Source organism: Euprymna scolopes, chromosome 20 (genome assembly GCF_053919585.1).
Source record: "Euprymna scolopes isolate OS-2025 chromosome 20, ASM5391958v1, whole genome shotgun sequence".
Classification (NCBI taxonomy): Eukaryota; Metazoa; Mollusca; class Cephalopoda; order Sepiida; family Sepiolidae; genus Euprymna; species Euprymna scolopes.
Window position 1 is genome coordinate 37,984,656 of NC_136501.1, and position 23,176 is coordinate 38,007,831.

The 23,176-nt window shown below is 34.3% G+C and overlaps 1 protein-coding gene across 1 annotated transcript in view; it reads right to left on the bottom strand.

Annotated features, from left to right (window-relative positions):
• Positions 1 to 16,913, bottom strand: part of LOC145241394 (ATPase family AAA domain-containing protein 5-like) — a 119,036-nt gene extending 102,123 nt beyond the window's left edge. Inside the window, exon 1 of the mRNA XM_080104319.1 lies at positions 16,835 to 16,913. The gene's annotated coding sequence lies outside the window, so the exon portion shown is untranslated. The remainder of the gene's footprint in view (positions 1 to 16,834) is intronic.
• Positions 16,914 to 23,176: the final 6,263 nt, after the last annotated feature.

The window sequence follows — 23,176 nt, forward strand, 5'->3', positions numbered from 1 at the left end:
ACGGCAAATCTGCTCAAAAAAATCCGGTATTATTTTACTTTAAGGCACGTTTCACGTTCATATATAACGAAATATTTTATTGTAGATTTCGGTGTGCTAAAAACGAATCTGCAAACCGTTTACGTAGCAAAAAAAAAGTTTTCATGACATTCATGAAATTACTTTTTCGAAAAGTGGGTGATCACTTTTCAATGTAAATTTAACTTAGAATGAGCATCCACTTTCTGGCCACCTGAGAGAGGGGCATTTTTCTGTTTCTTGGCTAAAAAGTTTTGTTTGATTTCTTTTGCATGGTAATAACCCCTGAACTCTGGGACTATTTTCCATTTAACAGCCGTAGCCTTCGTTTACGCTATGCGTAAGCATAAACGAAAGCTGTTTAGCCAATAAACATGGGAAAAAATCCCCCCTCTCTCAGGTGGCTAGAAAGTGGGTGCTCATTTTAAGTTAAATTTAGATGGAAAAGTGATCACCCACTTTTCGGAAAAAAAAATTTCTTCATATCATAAAAACTATTTTTTTGTGACGGAAACGGTTTGCAGATTCGTTTTTAGCACACCAAAATCTACAAAAATTTTTTTGTTATTTACGAACGTGAGACGCACAGCCCTTAAAGGAAAATTATATCAAAAATCCGGGGGAAAATAGTTTTCAATAAAAACAGCAAATGAATTCGATAGAAAAAAAATGGATGCTATTTTTTTTTTCTTTCTGTGTGTTTCTTGACTTAAAAGTCTTTTTTTTTTATTTCTTTTGCATGAACTCTGGGACTATTTTCCATTTCGCAGACGTAGCCTTTGTTTATGCTATGCGTGAGCATAAACGAAAACTGTTAAATATGCATTCGCGTACCAAACTGCCTTGTAAAAAAAACCTTTAAGCCAATAAACATGAAAATAAATGCCCCTTCCTCAGGTGGCCAGAAAGTGGGTGCTCATTTTAAGTTAAATTTAGATGGAAAAGTGATCACCCACTTTTCGGAAAAAAAAATTTCTTCAGATCATGAAAACTATTTTGATACTCCTTGGGCGTTGAGTTCCATGGCGACCCGCAGAATTATTTAATGGTCGTTCCCTTAGTACCCCCTAGTCAAGGCTAACGCATGCGTACGTAACATTTTTTATTTATTTACTTACGTGGTGGAGTTTCTATACTGATAGGTTTTTTGAAATTTTTTCACTGGATTATTATTGATTGAACACTAACCAGATTATGAAAAAAAATTGAAAAAAAAAAAAAAAAAATCATTTCAACATTTGAAAGGGATACTCACTTTTTAGTTACCATGTTCTGGTAAATCGGTCACTTTTTATTTATTTATTTATTTATTTTTTTCTAAATATGGAAGTGTCTTCGGGAGATATAAAATGGTCGCATGTTGACGAAGCAATGTATCGGGAGGCGTATGGGATTAAAAATTATTGGTAAATTTTTAGATTAGGTCCACCTCCTCAATTTTCTTTAAAATGACGACTTGAAATGGTTTTCGACTATGCTGAATACGAAAATCGCATCGAAATTTTGCAGAAATAAGTAGTTATCAAGATATAAAAAGTTGTATTATGCATTGTAATCTTTGGCGGCCATCTTTTTTATGTGTGTGAATTTGTTTATGGCGCGTGTGCACGTAAAAAGATGGCCGCCGAAGAATACAATGCATAATACAACTATTTATTTCCGCAAAATTTCAATGCAATTTGCGTGTTCAGCATACTCGGAAACCTATAAATGTCGTCATTGTAAGGAAAATTGTGGAGGTGGACCTAATCTAAAAAAATACCAAATTATTAAACATTTCTCCAGCATGTTAGTGAAATTTATAATACTTTAAAAAAATTAAAAAGAAACAAAACAAAAGTTTTGAAAAAAAAACTCACCTTTCACAAAAACAATTAAAAAAAAAAAAAAAACACAAACTGACTAAATAAGTAAAAAAAAAAATAATTAAAAATCTCGAAACTTTATTTTCATGAAAACAATAAAAAAAAAGTCCTGTTCTCTCTATTTTTTTTTCTTTGAGAAATAAATATATTTCTGACTTACAAATGCGGTAGAGACTCATTATTTTTACTTTCTATGGTTTTGATATACCGCGTTTTTATTGCTTAGAAAATGGGTGACTGATTTATCAGAACGTTGTAACTAAAAAGTGAACACCACTTTCAAATGTCGAAATAATGATTTCTTTTTTACATTTTTTTTTTTTTAATAATCTGTTTAATTAGTGTCCAATCAATAATAATCCAGTGAAAAAAAATTCCAAAAACCTATAAGTATAGAAATTAAGCATGGGAGTAATGTTTGTACAACAACGTAACGTCGCCTTTCGCACTTTTACAAACATTTTGTAAAAAAAGTAACTAAACCATTTATTGATAATTTGTCACGTGTACAAACATTTATTTATTTACGTAGGCTTAACTCCTTTCATGAATAAGAAAAGTTTTACTCTTTAAGAATAATAAAAGGAAAAAGTTACTGAACATTTATAAAAGGACTTCTTTTCATGAAGGCCAGAGGAATAGTTGGCCGAAAATTTGTGAAACAACAACAATAAATAAAAATGGTGCTAATGCAGAGAGCCGCGCTATTTTTTAAATCATATTTCCACGTTTAAATAACGTTTTACGATATGTTTTTTTTATTTTTATTTATTCAATTGTAAGGTTAAAGTACAGAATAGGTACAAAACATCCTTACCTCCCCATGTTAAGAATGACTTTTTAAATAATAACATTATTTCAGCACGGATCACTCTCTGCATGAGTAATCTTGTATAGAAAAAAACAAAAAAAAAAACTCAAAAGCAAGCAACAAACTTTTTTTTTTTTTGGCCTTATATAATGAAGAAAAGATGTGTAAATTAAAAAATTTGGAAGATAAACAAATGAAATATGTTTTTTTTAAAATTTTTTTTTTTACTTATCGAGTTAACAGAAAATTAAACCTTTCGTCAATTCGTGGCTGTGAAATGAATCGAACCGGAAGTTCAGTTTTATCAACAGAACAGATTCGCAGAAACGATAAATAAATATATTTATTTTATTTAATATTTTAATTTTAATTAGGTAACTTTATTTTAATAACATAAAAACATACCTCGACTCTAAAAATGGGTTGTCTGAAAATTTCAAATAAACTGGTAACGTATAAACATGGTTTTATTTCTTTAGAACGAACCAACTTTACATTTTTATATATATAGATTAATAGATGACCGGAATAAGGACAAATGAGCCAAGAAGTGGTGGGAGGAGAGTAAAAGGACGTTGTAAACAAAGAAAGGTAAAAGGACACTTTTGTTTTTTAATTTTCAATTATTTAATTCAATTACTAATGAATAATGTACAAACGTTAACTTAATGGGTCATGAGTCATCTAGTGTATTATTAAATACTGAAATCTGAAACTTCTCGACCGTTCTCACCAAATCTTTTTTATGTTTATACATTAGATTTATTGCTGTTTTTGATTCTTGTAAAGTCGGTTCCATATCCATCTAAACACTTTCGCACAGCTGAAGCTAGTCTCTATCTGTATAAATCTACTACCAAACCATGTGTGAAGTACTGTTGTCATATTTTGGGTTGAAGCTGTATCCCATTTGGGGGTTCTTAATAGAGTGCAGAAATGAAAAACTGAATTACAAATTTAGGGGATGAACAAAGAATTAAATAAATCAAATGATAAAATAATTGTAAAAAACGAAACCGAATAATTTTTAAAATTGAAAACTGATAATTTTTAAAAACAGAACCGAACAATTTTTAAAATTGAAAACTAATAATTTTTAAAAACAGAACCGAACAATTTTTAAAATTGAAAACTAATAATTTTTTTAAAAACGAAAACTAATGATAAATAATTTTTAATGAAAACAAATATTTTTTAATCAAAATTAACAATAAATAATTTGTTAAATGAAAACAATTTAAATTCAAAGTTGCTAATGTGAAAATATTTAAGTCAAAATTATAGAAAAAATTGTTGGATAAAAGTGTTATAAAACTTGATGCGAAAAACTAAAAAACTACTTTCAGTTTGTGAGTTTTTTATAGAAATATATTTGTGTTTCTTGACTTATACCTTTGAACAGGGATAAACATTATTGTTTTTAAATCTTAAAACAAGTGAAGTATGCGTGGTCCCCCGTGAGTGCAATGGTATGTCTAGAGATACATTCTCGAAAATTTTGGGAAATTCACACAATACCATCTTGTACATACGCTATGTTAGTAAATAAATTTGTATAACTGACAATTATTGAAATTCCTTCAATATTATTATTCTTTACTACACAAACCGTTGTTTTTACTACATAAACTGTTCCCACAAACTGCATTGTTATAGCCTTCGAACAGTACTTTCACACTACGCACAATGCACCAAACAAACTACAAAATCCTCTGCATAATGCATGTAATTTGTGTAATTTATTTCATCAAATTTGGGGGGGGGGGCTTTTGTAAAAAAAGGAGATGCTTTATGGGCCATTTTAAAATTTTTCTGAAGAAAAAGTTGAAAATCCCTTACAATGATATAAATGAGAAACATGATTATACTAAGTTTGACCGATTTTTATTATTGAAGTTATATAAAACTAGAAACTTGTAATAAGTCAACATTTACTGATAAAAATACTCGAGTACACATGTTTAACGTCCTGTTAAAAATTTGATTGAAGATGGAAGGTAAAGTCTGAGCCATTCAGAGGATATGAGGCTGTCAATGAAGAAGCAGATGCATGTCAATTAAGTAGACAAGTATTTTAAAATCAACAAGCCATTGCTCGGGATAACATTTGGGTTAATCCATGTCAACGAACATGTTGAGAAGCAAACAGTTATGTCTTTACTTATGAAAATGGATTTGTTGAGTGCATCAAGCTGAGGATTCACTTCTGAGGTGGTTCCTACTCATGAAGTTTGCCCGAACACACACAGGACCAATGGACTAAAGAGGTTTCCCCATGATTCTCATGGCCTATGCAGATAAATCCTTCAAGACAAAGGTCATCAAAGCAGGATTCAGTTGTACAGGTATCTGTCCTTTCAATGCCAAAATGATTACTATGAAAAGTAAGTCTCACTGCGCAATAAGAGCCCTCTATATCTTTACACCAGTTTTTCCAGTATTTGCACTGATACCCTCCCCCTTACACCCCAAGACGGTCATCTTCAGTTCCCTCTCCAGGACATTCACCCTCAGACATCTGTTTCCTTCCTCATTTCGTCATCTTCGTCCAACTCATTGAAAGACTCCCCCCCCCCCCCCAAACAAATGACCCCCAATTTCAATCTGTAACAAGTGCTTGATCAGCTCAAATACATTTCTGATATGAGGAGAGCCTCAAAACAAGTGAGTATTAACCCATGAAAATATTTGCTGCCAAGGAAAAACTTTCACAAAAAAACACTTGACTAGCTACAACCACTATCAACAATTTCCCCCATTCTCTATCTGTGCCTAAATCGAAACACAGATTCCATGACAAAGCTTCTTTCCTAGGACTGCTCGTCTGTGAAACACTGTTCCACCAGGTTGTTTCCTGATTGATTACAATATGGTAGCCTTCAAGGCCAATGTAAACAAGTTCTTGTTGAGTTGTCCGCTTAAATAATCAAAATTCTACCCAATCTACACCATTAACGATTACTACAGTACTACCTTACATTCATTAACCCTTATCCTCAACTGGCCTTTGGGCCTTGATAAGTGGAGACTCCCTTGCAAAAAAAAAAAAAATAAATAAAATATATATATATATATATATATATATATATATATATATAAGGAGGTTGCCATAGGGACCAGAGGATTGTGACAGAAGGAAAAGAAAATAGAAAGGTCGGGATACTGACACTGAGGAATTTTGCAGAACTGGTAGAGAGGATGGCATTAAATTGGGTTAAGTGTGACACCTGTGATTCCTGGTATAACATACAGTGCACCAGCATCAACATTTCTCTAAAAAACCTCTAGGGTTCATACAGATTTTTAATGCCCATTTTCAAGGACTTTTCAAAGTTTTTCAAGGCCTTCTCCAGACAAAATTCAAGTTTCCAAAACAAAATTTTATATAGAAACAATGATATAATAAACCAAAAAAAAAACTTGACAACAATAAAAGCCATTGCCATTTATCTCATTTCACGAAGTAGTTTTACCGTTATTTACATAAAGTTCTCTAACGTGCAACAAAACTAGTGAACTATTTACAGCTTTTGTTCGTTTTGTGTTTAGTGCCAGCCATGTCCGATTTAGCTCAAAACAAATACCTTTTTTTACATACAAAACAATATGGCTGTCAACAATCATATTTACATTCCTGACCCATTTTTGTTCAGCCAAGCATGATTAAATGCTATTTTTTCCATTGTAAATTAGTCTATGCGGTGTTCATTTTACTTTTAAATTTGGAATTTCCAATATTGTGAATACAAGTGTTACGTCCCTATAGCACAACAGTCCCCGATTTTATTATATGGAAAACATCAGGTAGTTTTGTGATAAAGGGACATAACTCTTGGGTCTACAATATGATGTAATTTCAGAACAATGTATTTCGATTTTGTTTTCAATATTTAAAAAATATTTTAATGGTATTTTTATTAATACTTAAAAAATAATAGTATTTCGATTATTATTTTTTTTTTATTTCAACAAATCTTTATTGGACATAAAGAATACGATTTTTAAGGCCTTTTCAGGACATTTTTCATATTTTCAAGGATTTTTCAAATAAGGTTCTTTAAGGCCAAAATAAAAATTCAAGGACTTTTCAAGTCTGTGTGAAACTGACCTCCAAAATGAAGAATGGTTTTGTGATTATTACGCACAGTATCCCCCGTATTTAATATCTCAAGAGATTGCTTCAGGTGATTGAAATTTGTGGAAACCTAAACTGAGTTTTAAAAATATTTAACAAAATATGTTCTTCTCTGATGTACATGTATCAATTGTTATTTGTTTAAAAAAGTTATTACAAATATATTTTATTTTGCCTGGGACAATACAAAAACTAACTTTTATAAACACGAAACAAAGTCAGCGAGAAATATGGTATGTAATGCTCTCGGTTATCTACATGTTCAAACTCATCATTTACTAATAAAATCAACCATGAACAGGTGAAGAATGCAGGGTCCTCCGCGAATGCACAGTGAATGAGGCATAAAAAAAAACATGACTAAGTTCAGCATTGCTCCTCCCCACCAAGTCCCCAGGGGATGTCAAATCCTGGTGAAAATGAACGAACGGTGCAGTTTTAGGCCTTAACATATGTAAATTTCAGTTCTGCATCATGCAAAAAAAAAAAAAGAAAAGAAAAAAAAAGACTAAGTCCATCATTTGTCCCTCCTCCCATTTAGCCCCAAAAGTTCCCAAGGCCTTAACATATTTAAATTTGAGTTCAACACCATGCAAAATTGCTAAATAGACACACAGAAAATTTTGGACAAATATGGTGAAATACTCCCAAAAATAGAGTGTTTTTATTAGACCTAAAAGAGCCCCTGTGGCACACCCAAGAGTTATCGCAAAGTATAGACAAACAAAATTATACAGAAATCAGTTAGTTACTACTTTTCAAAAAGTTTTATAAAAATCCAAAGCATCAATTTTATTTAATAAACACAAAAGCCATTTTAATCAAAAAGATATCTCTAAGGGGGTGGGGAAAGGCAACTGGAGGTTTCCCGAAAAATCAGTTCTGTTCCTTTTTTACTCATATCATGTTTAATGTTTGTGCAAAATTTCAAAAAATTCCAAGGTATAGTTATTGAAAAAAGTGTGGACAGACGAACGGACAAAGGTGAATTTACAGGTCCACCCTCCTTTTGTCGGGGGGACCAAAAGAGAATTGTAAAATCAGAATATATTTAAATCTTAGGGAAGGGGTAGACAAAAGGTTGGTAATGTACAGGAAATCCATCTCCCCAAAAAAAGGGCACTCTGAATAATTCAGTGTGCTCCTTTTTTAGGAGATGGTTTTCTCCTACATTAAAAAAAAAAAAAAAAAAAAAATTCTTTTAGACTGAAGCAATATAAATTTTTGTTTCAATTATTGAGACAAAAATTTATATTACCTCAGTCTAAAAGAATTTGTACTTCATTCACTGACCAAAAACAGAAAAAATAAAATCAAGTAACAAAACAGAGACTACACTACATTTTAATACCAATTCCATTTTGGAAAAAAATAAATAAATAAATAAAATAAAAGTAAACCGAAAAAAAAAAAAAAAAAAAAAAAACTGGTAAAATCTGCAAATATTCAAAGCAGACAAAAAATTAAGTTTTCATTTTTAAAATATTCAAAATATGATTTTTTCCACTCTTCAATTTCAAATAGTTGATTAACCTTCTCTGCATTTTCTTTAGTTTTAATTGCCACCATTTTAAGTTCCAATCTAAATAAGCACCAAATCTTCGATGCTGATTGGTGGCAAGCATAAAAAGTGTTACCTCTTGAAAAGTACTTGTAAATTTGTAGTTTTTCGTCTAAAATGATGGACAGCTGTGACATCAGTTGACTGTATGCGATTTTAAAGTGTTATATTTTGTTATAAAAACAACAAAAAAATTATTAGAAAATATGGTATCAATAAATGTTACCCTATGCTACAACAGAACACTGAATGCATCATGTAAGAAAACAGTATCATGCACTCGCGCATACTGTTTACGAAGGCAGTGAAATGGTGCAAAGTAGTCCCAGGTTCCAGAGGTTTATAGTATACCATGCAAACGGTAAATTTGCAAGGGGTTTGATTATCAGATTCGTTGTCCCTATTTACAATGCCTCCTCACGAGACAGAGACACCAGGGTCGTTTTTTAATGTGGAGAAAAGGAACAAAAATAAAAATTGTCTCAGTCAATTTCTCCTCCACTGAGAGAAGAAATTGAAGTGTAGCACCTGAAGAACAGATACTACACTTTCATCTTGGCCCGAAGAAAATCAAATTAGAATGGTCAGTGTTCTGTTGTAGCATAAGGTAATATTTACCAAAATTATATTTTTTATACAATAAATGTGAGGGAGGGGGGGGGCGATGCACAAACAAGCCATAGAGAGGAAGGCCTTGAAATGGTGCATATTCTCTCCTGATGACCCGATATTATCTGTAAGATAGATATTACCCCTCCCCCCCAAACATGACTATATAAAGTTTACAAAAGAATAAATTAAGATATGCAATGAAATACCCCCCCTAAAAAAAAAAATCGATAAACACCATCCTAAACAAATAAAAACTAAGATGAGGAAATCCCTAGAAAGGCTGTTTTCTCTCTTGACATAAACTTTACCTAAAATGGATTACTTCACAAGTGAAAACAGCTGTCATTATATACAAGCTGTTTCTTTCAAAACACATCAGTTGTTCGCTTGTTTCATGGTGAGTTTCTGCTACATTCTAGTAGTCTTCTTTTTTTTTTTTAATCCTGTTTTGCTTTTCATATGTTTTTGTGTTATTTATTTCACTATATATTTTTTCGTACTAGGAGACTTGTTTATATTTGAAGTTCACAGAAGGGCCGATAGAGGGCGTTTCTCATTAAAAAAAAAAAACAGAGATATAAACACCCCAAGCTCCCCATGTTAAAAACGGCTTTCGGAATAAATGCCCCAACCTCGAAATCCATTCTTAACATGGAGAGGTTGGGGGGGGGGTATTCCGAAAGCCATGGGGTGGTTGGGTGTGTTTATACTACGCTAGGGCAAGTCGTAAAAAAAAAAAAAAGATACTTCTACAGCTTGTCACCGAAAATAGAGACGCCATTTCTTTTTCATTAGAATCAGAGGGAGAAATCAGTATTTTAAACAATTTTTTTATTTTTTTTTTTTATTACATTTTCACCCCAAACAAGGCACATTGCCACTTTGGTGTAGGGGGCTACTATCAGGGGCAGCAACTACTGGGGCACTATGTTGGGATTTGGGCAGCAAGATGTCGGTTCACGTTACACTTGAACTTCTGCATGTCAGTACAGTTAGGGAAGCAGGGACCTGGAATGGAATTCCAGAGTCTAGCGGTTCTGGGGAAGAAACTACTGGAGAAGAAAGATCTTTTACATCTATGGATCTCTACTGTGTGGGGGTATGATTTAGCTGCCTGTCGGGTTTGTCTAGAGTGTCTATGTCGTGGGGGCACAAGTGTCTGCAGTTCGTCAGAGCATTCACCATTAAAATACTTGTAGAACAGGCAGAGGGATGCAACATTTCGTCGATGGGACAGAGGCTGAAGCTTAGATGCCAGTTCAGGGCCTATCAGATTGACGACTCTCTTTTGAACCTTGTCTAGGAGTGAGAGACTAGTAGCAGATGCACCAGCCCAAATGTGACAACAATACTCCATACATGGGTGAATGGTGGCCTTATAGAGGTACAGGATACTTTCAGGTGTCAGTAGTTTTCTAGCACGGTAGAGAGAGCCTACCTTTTTCGCAGCGGCTCTGGCAATATTTTCAATATAATTGTTCCAACTCATGTTTCCTGTGAACATTAGGCCAAGCAGTTTGAAAGATGTACTCTCAGACAGGGAGTCACTGGCCATTGCTATTGGTGGGAGAGAAGGTTTCTTGTAATTATTGAAGGAAACCCGTTTAGTCTTGACCGCATTGAATGTGACTATCCATTTATGTCCCCATTCCACTACAGAGTGGAGGTCATCCTCTAGTGTTTTTGCCATTTCTTTAGATATGTGTTCATTTGTTTTCCTGTCATGCCTGTTATAGAGTGTGGTGTCATCAGCATATATACCCATCTCAGAGGCAGTTTTGTCAGGGAGGTCATTAATAAATATTAGGAACAATAGAGGTCCAAGGATAGACCTCTGAGGCACTCCCGCATTTATATCACACTGTTTAGATGTACGACCATCTAGGACAACCTGGATTTTTCTCTTATCTAAGAAGGATTTAATTATGTTAAGTATTCTACCAGTGATACCGTATGATTTAATTTTCCTGAGGAGACCCTTATGCCATACTATGCACCGCCAAAAATGGCCGAAAAATCAAGTTGTTGTTTTTTAAAACAAAATTACATTTATTAAAATCCATTATTTCTGAGTAACTTTTTTTTCCAGAAAGATAAAACCCTGAAATTTATCATATAGAAAACAGAATAATGTAAAACTTTTTCTACTATTTTTAATTAAATTTTAAATGTTAAATTTTCCCAAAAAAGTTAACAATTGACATTTTTTGTCTTGCACAAAAAACGTACATAAATATTAAAAAAAAAAAAGGTTTTTGAAATAATTAATTTATTTATTTGTTGTCTAAATTTAAAGCAGAATAAAAAAAAATTATTTCAGCGCGTTTGGTCCACCGTAGTCGAAAGGCGGCAAACGTTTTCAAACGGGATGGAAAAAATGATGCTATTTTTAACACAAAGGGCACAATATTTATCGAATTTTTTTTTGTAGCGATTCTTCAAAGCATGCCCTGTTTAATAATGATCATGCATTATTCAGCTCGCTAAAAAAAAAATTGTTAATTTATTTATCAAAGATTTTAAAATGGCTTTTTTCGTATAAATATTAAAAAATTTTTTTTTTTGTTTTGCTTAACTTAAATTATTTTACTTAACATATTCACCGAATTTCACACTTCAAAACTCAAAAGCGGGATAATTAAACACAATCGAAGTTCTGATATTCAGATGTCAAAATAAGGTATGCAAACAATTTTTTTTTTAATCTATAATTCTGTCCCTTACAACAACACAATATGTTGTGTTCAGTTTCAGATGATTATTTTAAGCATATTTGTACCCCCTCAAAACAAGGGGGGGGGGGTTGTAAGCAAAAAAAAAAATATATATATATAAGTATCGTTTATGAAAAATAAGTACACTGTAATAAAGTTCATTCTTCTCCGTATAATCGCTGAAAATTTTGTATTGATCGGATAATTACCTGATTTTTGGTAGATTTTTAAAAAGACGGTACATCAAAAAGTACTTACCTGCCCCCCCCCCCCCCCCCCCGTTTTGGCGGTGCCTATGCCATACCCTGTCAAAAGCCTTAGATATATCTAGAGCTACCGCTCTGCCCTCCCCCGCTTTGTCCAGTGAATGGTATATGTATATACGTTCAGAGATTACAGTGAGGATGTCTGCTGTGGAACGGGCTTGTCTAAATCCATATTATTTGTCAGTCAGAAGTTTAGCATCTGTAAGGTGCCGGACTAGAGCATGGTTAATTATGGTCTCAAATATTTTGGCGAAAAGTGGGAGGAGACTAATGGGGCGATAATTTGACGGGTCAGTTCTTTCGCCAGAATTTTTGAATACTGGTACCACAGAAGCAGTTTTCCAACAGCCCGGAAAGCATGATTCATTAAGGCATTTGTTGTAGAGTTTGGAGAGAACTGGAGCTACTTCGGCTGAGCACTTTTTTAACAGCACAGCCGGGATGAGATCAGGTCTACATGCTTTTGAAGTGTCAAGGTTTTTTATGATAGCGTGTACCTGAGCTGGGGTGATTTTTAGATCGTCTAGCGTGGCGTCTGTCCGCAAAGGAAAGTCAGGCAGGGGGTGGTTGGAAGGGTCCAGTGTGGAGTTGGAGGCAAACCGGCTGGCAAGCATATTAGCCGTGTCGGTTGCTGAGCAAACAACTTCGTGATTGTTGGTTAGTGGGGGAATTGTTGATTGCCCATTATTTACTACACTGTTGTAGATTTTCCAGAAGTCACGATTTCCTAATTTTTGTGCTTCGATGCGTTTTTTAGTGGTTTCAGTAAATTCTTTCTTAGCTGTCGCTATTTCTTTCTTAACGTTACTTCTAGCTTCTATATATTTCTGTTTGTTTGAACTGGACTTATGTTGGTTAAATCTGCGGTATGCATGCTGCCTTTGAGCAATGGCAGTTGCACAAGTCGAAGTAAACCATTGGGGAGATTGGGGCTTGCTATAAAATTTCCGCATGGGAACATGTGCTTCAATTACTGCTTTGAACCACTCAGTGGTCTCATTTGCGCACTGTTCAGCAGGAAGAGAAAAAATATTTCCCCATGGGGCATCTCTGATAAGATCTCTGATGGCTTCCCAGTCAGCCTTTTTATAATATCTCGTTGTTTTGAGCACTGGCTCTTCAGTTTTGGGTCTAGAATTTAGGGCGATTTCTACCATTATCACTGCATGGTCAGTGTTCCCAAGTGGGCTGTCAGCATTTGTTATACAATCCTCGGGAACTGTAGTCAGAAACAGATCTAAAAGTGATGCGTGTTGTTCTTGCTGGTCAGGGAAACGGGTTGGAAACGTAACCGTTTGTGATAGGGAGTGAGATATAGCAAAACTATGTGTTGTGCTGCCCGCTGCATCTGTGTAAGTAGAGAATCCAAGCCAGTTTTTGTGGTGAACATTAAAGTCATCAAATACATGTATTTGTGCGCTAGTGTCGAGGGAGAGTGCTGTGTCTATGCTGTCACTTTGTTTATTATGGTGCAGTCCTGGGTCGAGGGAGAGCGGTAGAGAAAATAAAAGTAGCTAATGCTATGTTGTATGTTTAGTCTAAAGCACATAAAGGCTTGATCATCCGTTTCTATGTTTTTTCTCTAGTCAGGGGGAGGGTGTTATGAATGTAGGCTCCAAGTCCGTGCATATGTCTGTCAGAGTCCTTACGGCAAAGTGGGAGATAGCCAGGCATGTTAAAGTAGTTAGAGGGTATGGAGGAGTGTAGGTTAGTCTCGCTTAGTGCTAAGATATCCGGGGTATTTGTTAGGAGAAATGCTTCAACATCAGCTAAGTTAGTTCTAAGCCCATGTATGTTAGTGAATGCAAGCCTCAAGAGAGGAGGCAAGTTAGATTTGTTTGTCCCTAGGCCTGGTTTAAGTTATTTTTTTTACTGTACTGTCATCATGTTTTTAAAGAGTTTCAGTTAGGTGAGGGGGAGCTGAACAAGAGGTTATGCAGGGTATCAGACATGCAACACAAGTAGACCATTAGCTGACCTTTCTTCAACTAGGACTGTGGCCTTAGGAAAGCCCATCGGGGATGAGTGCAGGGTCCCTTTCCATGCGCGACATGACATTACAAACATCCCGATATTATACAACTGTTGATTATCCAAAATCATCCTAGTCCTAAAAAATACTAACTTTGTCATTTCTTCTCTTTTAAATTTCTTATTTGATTTTGTAATTATGTGTATTTTAATTTATATATGCATTTGTCTTGTTTTCTCTGGTTAGCTTTTTTTTGAGCAGAAGAACTGTTTAATATTTTACAAAAATTCTGTTTGTGGGAGGCGGTGGAGGAGCGGGGGGGGGTGTTGTGGCGGCTGCGGTCGCCACAACATGCCCTGTCCCTCCACCGCCTCCCACAAAATGTAAACAGAATTTTTGTAAAATATTAAACTGTTTGGTGCGTTATTTACGTTAAAACGGTTAATTAAACTGCAAAACTCTCAAAAAAAAAATAGTGTGTGTGGGGGGGGGGAACGCCCATAAAGTGAGTGCATTTGCTTCATATCTTGGAAAGTACTTGTTTCTTGGAATTTTAAAAGTTAGTGGTAATTTTAAAGGATTTTCCGAAAGAAATTCCCCCCCCCCCCGGGAAAAAAAATCGTGCCCACAGTGGGTGCTCATTTTACCTTAATTTAATATAGAAAAGTGATCCCCCACTTTTTTTAAACCTAACATTTCTTCATATCTTGGAAACTACTCGTTTGCCGTAATTTTAAACGTTATTTTCGTTTTCAGCAACCCCGAAAACTTATAAGAGTGGTCATTTTCAAGGAATTTTCGAGGGTGGAGTAATTCTTAATATTTATAATAAAAATTATTAAAAACAGAAAATAAAAATGACATTTATTATTCATTTAAACTGGGCGAGCGCCATTTGAAAACAAAAACATTTATTGTATAAAAATGTATGAAAATATAATTTAAATAAACCCATTTTGGGGTTTGTATTACTGTACACTACACAGATTCGAAAAAATTGTCAAAAAAACAAATATATAACAAATAAATGTTATCAAAGGCAAGTTACAGGCTAATTTTTTTTGTTATTTATTTCCTACTTCAGTTATGGTTTAAAATACCGATTTCTCCCTCTGATTTTACCGACAGGTACCCGAAAAAAAATGGCGTCTCCATTTTCGGCGATAAACTGCATAACTTATGCAGTGCAAAGTACCGAAAAAAAAAATCAAACTGCACTTCAAGATAAAAACTTAGTCAACGATAAGTATATATTGATAACAATTTTCCAAACAGAAAACAATTTTCCCTTTTCTCAGAAACATCGATCCCAGTGAGAACTTACGATGATATCCAAAACAAAATAATAAATTCTTAGTACTTATGCAGAATACGGACCGTACTGAAATAATAACGTTATTATTTTAGAAACCCATACATGGGAAAGGGTGTTTTCAACTATTCTGTACTTTCACCAAACAATTTAATAAAAAGATACCGCAAAAGTTTAACTTGAAAATCTTTCCAAAAAAACACAAAAAGGTACTAATGCAGAGAGTGACCCGCGCTATTTTTTTTAAATCGTATTTCCACGCTTACTTAAAATTGTTTTTTTTATTCAATTGTAAGATTAAAGTACAGAATAGGTACAAAACACTTTCCCCATGTTAAGAATGGCTTTTTAAATAATAACGTTATTATTTCAGCACGGATCACTATGAGTACCAACAAAAATGGCACCGTTCGTATTTTGCATAAATACAAAAACAAAACACTTCAAAGTAAAAACAAAACCTAACCTACCGAACGCTAAGTGTTATTAGATCCCCCCCCCTAAAAACAAAACAAAAACAGCAGTTTTTGTCCCGTTGTCAGAAACATCGCTCATAGAATTCGAGGACAAGTACAAAATAAGAAAATCAGGTAAATTTTTACGACTTGCCCCAACGTAGTATAAATACCCCCAACCACCCCATGTTAAGAACGGCTTTCGGAATAAACATCCCCACCCTCCACATGTTAAGAACGGCTTTCGAGGTTGGGGTGTTTATTCCGAAAGCCGTTCTTAACATGGAGAGGGGCTGGGGAACGTCGTAAAAAATTACCAAAAATCAAATTATGAGGCTGCCGAAAGTAAACTCAACGTCTAATTTACCCATTATATGCAAAACAAAATAGAAAGCGTTCTTAAAAAAAATAATAATCGATATCAAATTGTTATGAATATTTTTAATTTCTAACGCAATTTTAAAATTATAAATCGAATAATCGCATAAGAATGACTTTTGAACGGAGAATTTGTTACGTTGGAAACGTGCGTAAACAGCAAAACAATGAAATGGACATGAAATAGATTGTAGATTTTTATAAACAATTTTAACACAAAAGTTTTTTTTTTTTTTAAATAAAACAGAAAAATACATCAAATATTGCAGATTTTTACTTGCATAATTACGTCATGCATTAATTAATAAACCATCTAAAAATACTTATTTAAAATAACTAATCAGTTGCTTTTCTATTATCCATTTCATAGTCCATTAAGTTCAGATAAATATTTCAATAAAATATTTTTCCGTCAGTTATTTATTTAAAATATAGAAGAAATCAAAACATCTTTATTATATGCTACTGTATTTCTTTAAAATATAAGTAGATTATTTTTTTTTCAAACGATTTGAGTTTAAAGCTGAGAACTGTAAATTTGAAAAAAAAAAAAAAGACAGGAAGCTTAGACATTTTCACAACTATATCTCCCGCTTCTAAGTTTATTTTTTTCCGACTTAACAACAATCTAATCGTCCAAAATGAATACGTAAATTCAACGATAAAATGAAGTTAGCTCTTCAAAAATAAATGAAATAAGTTTTTTTTTTAAGGATAATTATTAGCAACACTTACCGACTACATATAAAGATGGATCGAGAAAATATAATTTGGCGCCAGAAAAATTGATTAGTGTAAGATTCGCTCCAAAATACGTAACGGCGGAATACCTCAGAAACGGATAAAAAAAAATAATTTATATATATAAATATATATAAATAAAATTATTATTTTATTAATTAAAAATACTTTAATATTTTTTCTTCAAGATATTAAAAAAAAAACTTAATACAAAACTATGGCTTAGATAGCTTCACTTCTTTCTGTTGTTTACAAATATTGTCATATTTGAACTAGCTGCATTCATATCGGTGCTCTCTCTACTAGTATCAGAATTTTTGACACACCTAACACGAAACTGCGAATAAAATATAAAAATCTCGTAATTTCTCTGTTAAAAGTGGGTTATTTATTTTCTTTATGGATTATAGTTCCGAAATAAACTATTACAGTTGCTTTAAAAGTAATAGAAATATTTTTTTAAAACAGTAATGAATCTTCCGAACTCAATATTTTTCAATTTTTAAACTTAAAAAATCTATCAAAATTTTTCTATTGATTCTATTTTTACGATATTTTCAGGGTCAATGTGAAATGTTATGTTCTTTCCAATAAACCAAATATAATATTTTAGACAAACGTTTTTTTTAAATTCACGACCCTCCATTTTCATGTTTCTCTTAAAAAGTAAATAATTAATTTATGTTGAATAGTTTTATATATCACAAATTGAAGAGAAAAGGTCAATAAATAATATATTCAAATTTAAAACAAAAAAAACCCCTGTTTTTTAGAAATTTACCTGTAAAGTCCGAAGTTTAAAACCTTTTAAAAAAAAAAAAACACATTGTTTTTTTTGTTTTGTTTTTTCTAATGAAACCTTGGTCCTTGCTCCTTTAATTGAAAAAAAAATTAGGGCTTGAATTACATTTTTCGAGGAGTTATAAGCTTGGAAAGACAGGGGGTCGAATAATTCACGCCTCTCATTTTGAAATGTCTATTAAAAAGTAAATAATTAATTTATGTTGAATAGTTTTATATATCACAAATTGAAGAGAAAAGGTCAATAAATAATATATTCAAATTTAAAACAAAAAAAAACCCCGTTTTTTAGAAATTTACCTGTAAAGTCCGAAGTTTAAAACCTTTTTTAAAAAAAAAAAAACACATTGTTTTTTTTTTTTAAATGAAACCTTGGTCCTTGCTCCTTTAATTGAAAAAAAAAAAAATTAGGGCTTGAATTACATTTTTCGAGGAGTTATAAGCTTGGAAAGATGGGGTGGAATTATTCACTATTTTCACGAAATTTCTGATAGTGCTATCGGTGCTCTACATTATTGGAACGATAATAAAAAACTTGGACTTTTGGTCAAGATCAAAGTGTAGTATCTGTTCCGGCAGATGCTGCATTTAAGATAATTTGTACCAGTCAATGGAGGGGAAACCCTCTATACTGGGACAATTATTATTTTTGGTAACCAGAGTGACCCCTTTTAGGGGAGCTGGTTTTTACCTCACATTAAAAACGGCCTTGTGCCTAATTTGCTCAGTGGGGGAGCAAATAAATACCATCTGTTCCGGCAGATACTGCAAGCTATGACTAGCTATGACTAGCAAAGACCAGATGTGGGGGCAACCCCACATGCCTGACCTTTAACCAGCTCCCATTTCCCACCTCTCGGGAGCTGGTCCCCTTTTTCCCTTCCCCCTCCCTTCACTCCTCACATTAAAAATCGGCCTTGTGCCTAATTTGCTTGGTGGGAGAGCAAATAAATACCATCTGTTCCGGCAGATACTGCAAGTAAAGACCAGATGTGGGAGCAATCCCACATATAAGACCTTGGTCAATGAAGGGGCAACCCTTCATACCAATTGTCACTATCCAGCTCCCCTACTCCCCGGGGAGTTGGTCCCCATTTCCCCTTCACTCCTCACATTAAAAATCGGCCTTGTGCCTAATTTGCTCGGTGGGGGAGCAAATAAATACCATCTGTTCCAGCAGATACTGCAAGCAAAGACCAGATGTGGGGGCAACCTCACATACCTGACCTTTAACCAGCTCTCGGGAGCTGGCCCCCTTTTTCCCTTCCCTCTCCCTTCACTCCTCACATTAAAAATTGGCCTTGTACCTAATTTGCTCGGTGGGGGAACAAATAAATACCATCTGTTCCGGCAGATACTGCAAGCAAAGACCATATGTGGGGGCAACCTCACATATAAGACCTTGGTCAATGTAGGGGCAACCCTTCATACCAATTTTTTTTTTTTTTTTACACGGTGGTCACCACTTATCAAGGCCCGGAAGCCACTCAGGGATAAGGGTTATTGTAAGTACAGTACGTTAGTGTGGAGATTTGATGAAGTGTCACTATCCAGCGCCCCTACTCCCCGGGGAGTTGGTCCCCATTTCCCCTTCACTCCTCACATTAAAAATCGGCCTTGTGCCTAATTTGCTCGGTGGGGGAGCAAATAAATACCCTTTGGGCCAAGAGCAAAGTGTAGTATCTGTTCTTCAGATGCTGCACTCCCATTTCTTGTTCTCTTTCGGTGGAGGAGCAGTCCTTCACGACTGAGACAATTTTTTTTATTTTTGTACCTTTTATTTTTGTACCTTTTCTTTTAAAAAACGACCTGGTGTCTAACTCTGTCCCATGGGGAGGCATTGTAAATAGGTACATTATTGGGATGAGATTTTGTAGTCAATAAATGGAGTTTTCAGATAAAAAAAAAAAACAATGGTTTAAACAGATTTTTTTTTTTCAATCCTCATAATTTACAATAGTAGCTTCTAAATTATGCAGTCGAAATTACCTGAGTATTACTGAATTATATATATATATATATATATATATATATATATATATATATATATATATATATATATATATATATATATAACTTAATCATGTTAGCAGGTGAAAATTGACGTCATCTTTGTTTAATTCTATCTAAATATAGATGTTTTAGCGTCTAAAAGTCCTTTTGGACTTAATATAAGTACAATACTTAGTTCTTGATTTTAAATATATTCATAGTGTATTTTTAATCTTATTGCTTAAGTTCCATTCTTATCTGAATTGATTTTAACTGACAAGTCTACTCCCCCTGTTATACAATAAAATACAATAATGAAATTTTGTATTTAAAAAAAAAAAAAAGTTTTTTTTTTAAAATCTCTTTATAATTTTAACCATGCCTTAATCTGCCTTTAAAATAGAAATTATTAATGTTATTATTATTATTATTATTAATAATAATAATAATAATAATAATAATAATAATAATAATAATAATAATAATAATAATAATAATAATAATAAACAAAGCAAAAAACACTTTATTTTATTATTTTATTCCTTTTCTATATTCTGTGCTATATCTACTTCGCTTGAAACTTTACTGTCCCAGATTTGTCTCCCATGTCATCTTGTTTGTAATATATTAATAGTTAGATTTTCTCGATCCAACTATGTATAGATACAATAGAAAATTGGAAATGCACATCTCTTTTTCTAGTACTCATCACCTTTTAAAAGGGAGTTTGTATGTTTTAAATTATTAATACAGAAATTGAAAATTATACTGTTGCAATTAATAAAAGGAAGTAGTAAAATCAAAGCCCACATTTTGCTCTTAAGGCAGATCCTCCATCCCTCCGTCTCACCGCTCTTAAATAAACGCTAATAGATATAATCTAGATGATGTAGAGTCTTATCTTTCAGTAAACTCCCCGGATATCTTAGCATTAAGTGAAACAAATTTACACTCTTCAATCTCCTCTGACTACTTTAACATGACAGGATACCTCCCACTTTGCCGTAAGGACTTGGATAGATATATGCACGAGCTTGGAGTCTATATCCATAGCATCCTTCCTTTAATTAGAGAGAAAAATCTTGAATTGGATGACCAGGCTTTTATGTGCTTTCGACTAACATTTCATCACTGCGTCAGTTACTTATATTTTCTCTACCGTTCTCTCTCAAGTCAGGATTGTACCCTGATCAATCATGCCTCTGATAGTATAGATGCAGCACTCTCCTTAGATAGTAACGCCCAAATACATGTATTTGGTGACTTTAATGTCCACCATAAAAATTGGCTTGGATTCTCAGGTTACACAGATGCAGCTGGACGCTCTACTAATAGCTTCTCTATAGCCTATTCCCTTACACAGACAGTAATGTTCCCAACCCGCCTACCAGATTGTAAACCACAGCAGGCTTCACTTCTAGACCTATTTCTCACCAAAGTACCTGAGGATTGTGTGACTAATACCACAGTCCCCTAGGAAACGCAGACACATAGTGTTACTAGTTGACATCACATTTAAATCCCAACCTCGAATCGAGGTACCATTGCTCAAAACAATAAGCTACTATAACAGGGCTGTCTGAAAAGCCATTAGAAAATACATCCTATGCCCTATTGACTGATATCTTCTCTCTTCCTGCTGAACAGTGTGCCAACAAGACAACTGAAGTGTGCAAAGTTGGCATTGGAGCACAGGTTCCCACACAGAAGTATTATAGCAAGCCCCACTTACCCCCATGGTTTACTGCAGATTGTGCAGCTGCCATTGCACAAAGACAGCATGTATTCCACCGGTTTGTACGTCATAAGTCAAATAGAAATAGGCAAAAATTCATAGATGCTAGAAATCATTGTAAGAGAGAAATAGCAACAGTCAAAAGAAAGCATGCTGAAATAATCAGGGAACGCATTGAATCGCAAAAGATAGGAACTCGAGATTTCTGGAAAATCTATAATAGTGTAGTGAATAAAGGGCAATCAGTAATTCCCCCAATGAGCAACAACCAGAAGGCAATGGAGAAGGCGGAACTGCTTGTCTGGTGATTCGTCTCCAACTCCACCTTAGAGCCGACAAACCACTCCCTCCCAAACTTCCCTATGTGGACTGAAGCCACATTAGATGATATAAAAATCACCCCTCCTTATGTCCGCAATATCATAAAAAACTTAGACACCTCAAAAGCGTATGGGCCTGATCTCATCCATGCATTACTAATTAAGAAATGTTCAGCTGAGCTAGCCCCCATACTTTCCAAGCTCTACAACAAATGCCTAGCTGAATCTTGCTTCCCTAATAGCTAGAAGATGACCTCTATGGTACCAGTGTACAAGAATTCTGGTGGAAGAACAGACCCTCTCAATTATCACCCCATTAGTCTCCTCCCACTCTTTGCTAAAATCTTTGAGACCTTAATTAATCAAGCACTAGTTCACCACCTCGCAAAAGCAAATCATCTCTCTGACAAACAGTATGGATTCAGACAATGTCGTTCTACTGCAGATATTTTAAAAGTCATGTCTGAACATAATTACCATGTACTGGATAAGGCGGGCGAAGCCAGGGCTGTAGCCCTTGATATATCCAAGGCCTTTGACGAAGTCTGGCATAAAGGGCTGCTAATGAAAATTAAATCGTACGGTATAACTGGACATATGCTAAATATAATTAGATCCTTCTTAGGCAATAGAAGCATACAGGTTGTCATTGACGGACGTACATCCAAGCAGCATAACATTAATGCGGGAGTGCCTCAGGGGTCGATCCTTGGACCATCATTATTTATAAACAACCTCCCTGATAATATTGTGTCCGAGGTGGGTATATTTGCTGATGATACAACGCTCTATAATATGCATAAGGGAAGAACAGATGTACATAAATCTTAGACAATGGCAGAATTGTTAGAAAATGACCTCCAGACTATAGTGGAATGGGGCCGCAAATGGATGATAACATTTAATGCTAGTAAAACTAAGCTGCTTTCCTTTAACAATTAAAAGACGCCTCTCCAACCTTCTATATCCATGGCAAATAGCACTCTACCTGAGAATTCTATCTTCAAACTCCTCGGCCTAACATTTGCGGGCAATATGAACTGAAATAAATACATAAAGGACATTGCAAAGGCTGCTGCAAAGAAGGTGGGTTCCCTTTATCGAGCTAGAAGACTACTCATGCTTGGGAGTATCCTGTACCTTTACAAGGCCACCATTCGCCCATGCATGGGATATTGTTGCCACATCTGGGCTGGTGCATCTACCACTAGTCTCTCCCTCTTAGATAAAGTCCAAAAAAAGAGTTGTCAATCTAATTGGTCTCACTTTATCAACTAAGCTCCAGCCCCTGTCTCATCGCTGCAATGTTGCATCACTGTGTCTGTTTTACAAATATTTTAATGGAATGTGTTCTGATGAACTTGTTTCACTTGTACCCCCTCGAAGTACATATCCCTGACAAACCCGCTTAGCAATAAGATCTCACTTTTTCACTCTTGTTGTCCCTAAATGCCAGAAAGCTTTCTATTCTAATAGTTTCTTTCCTCG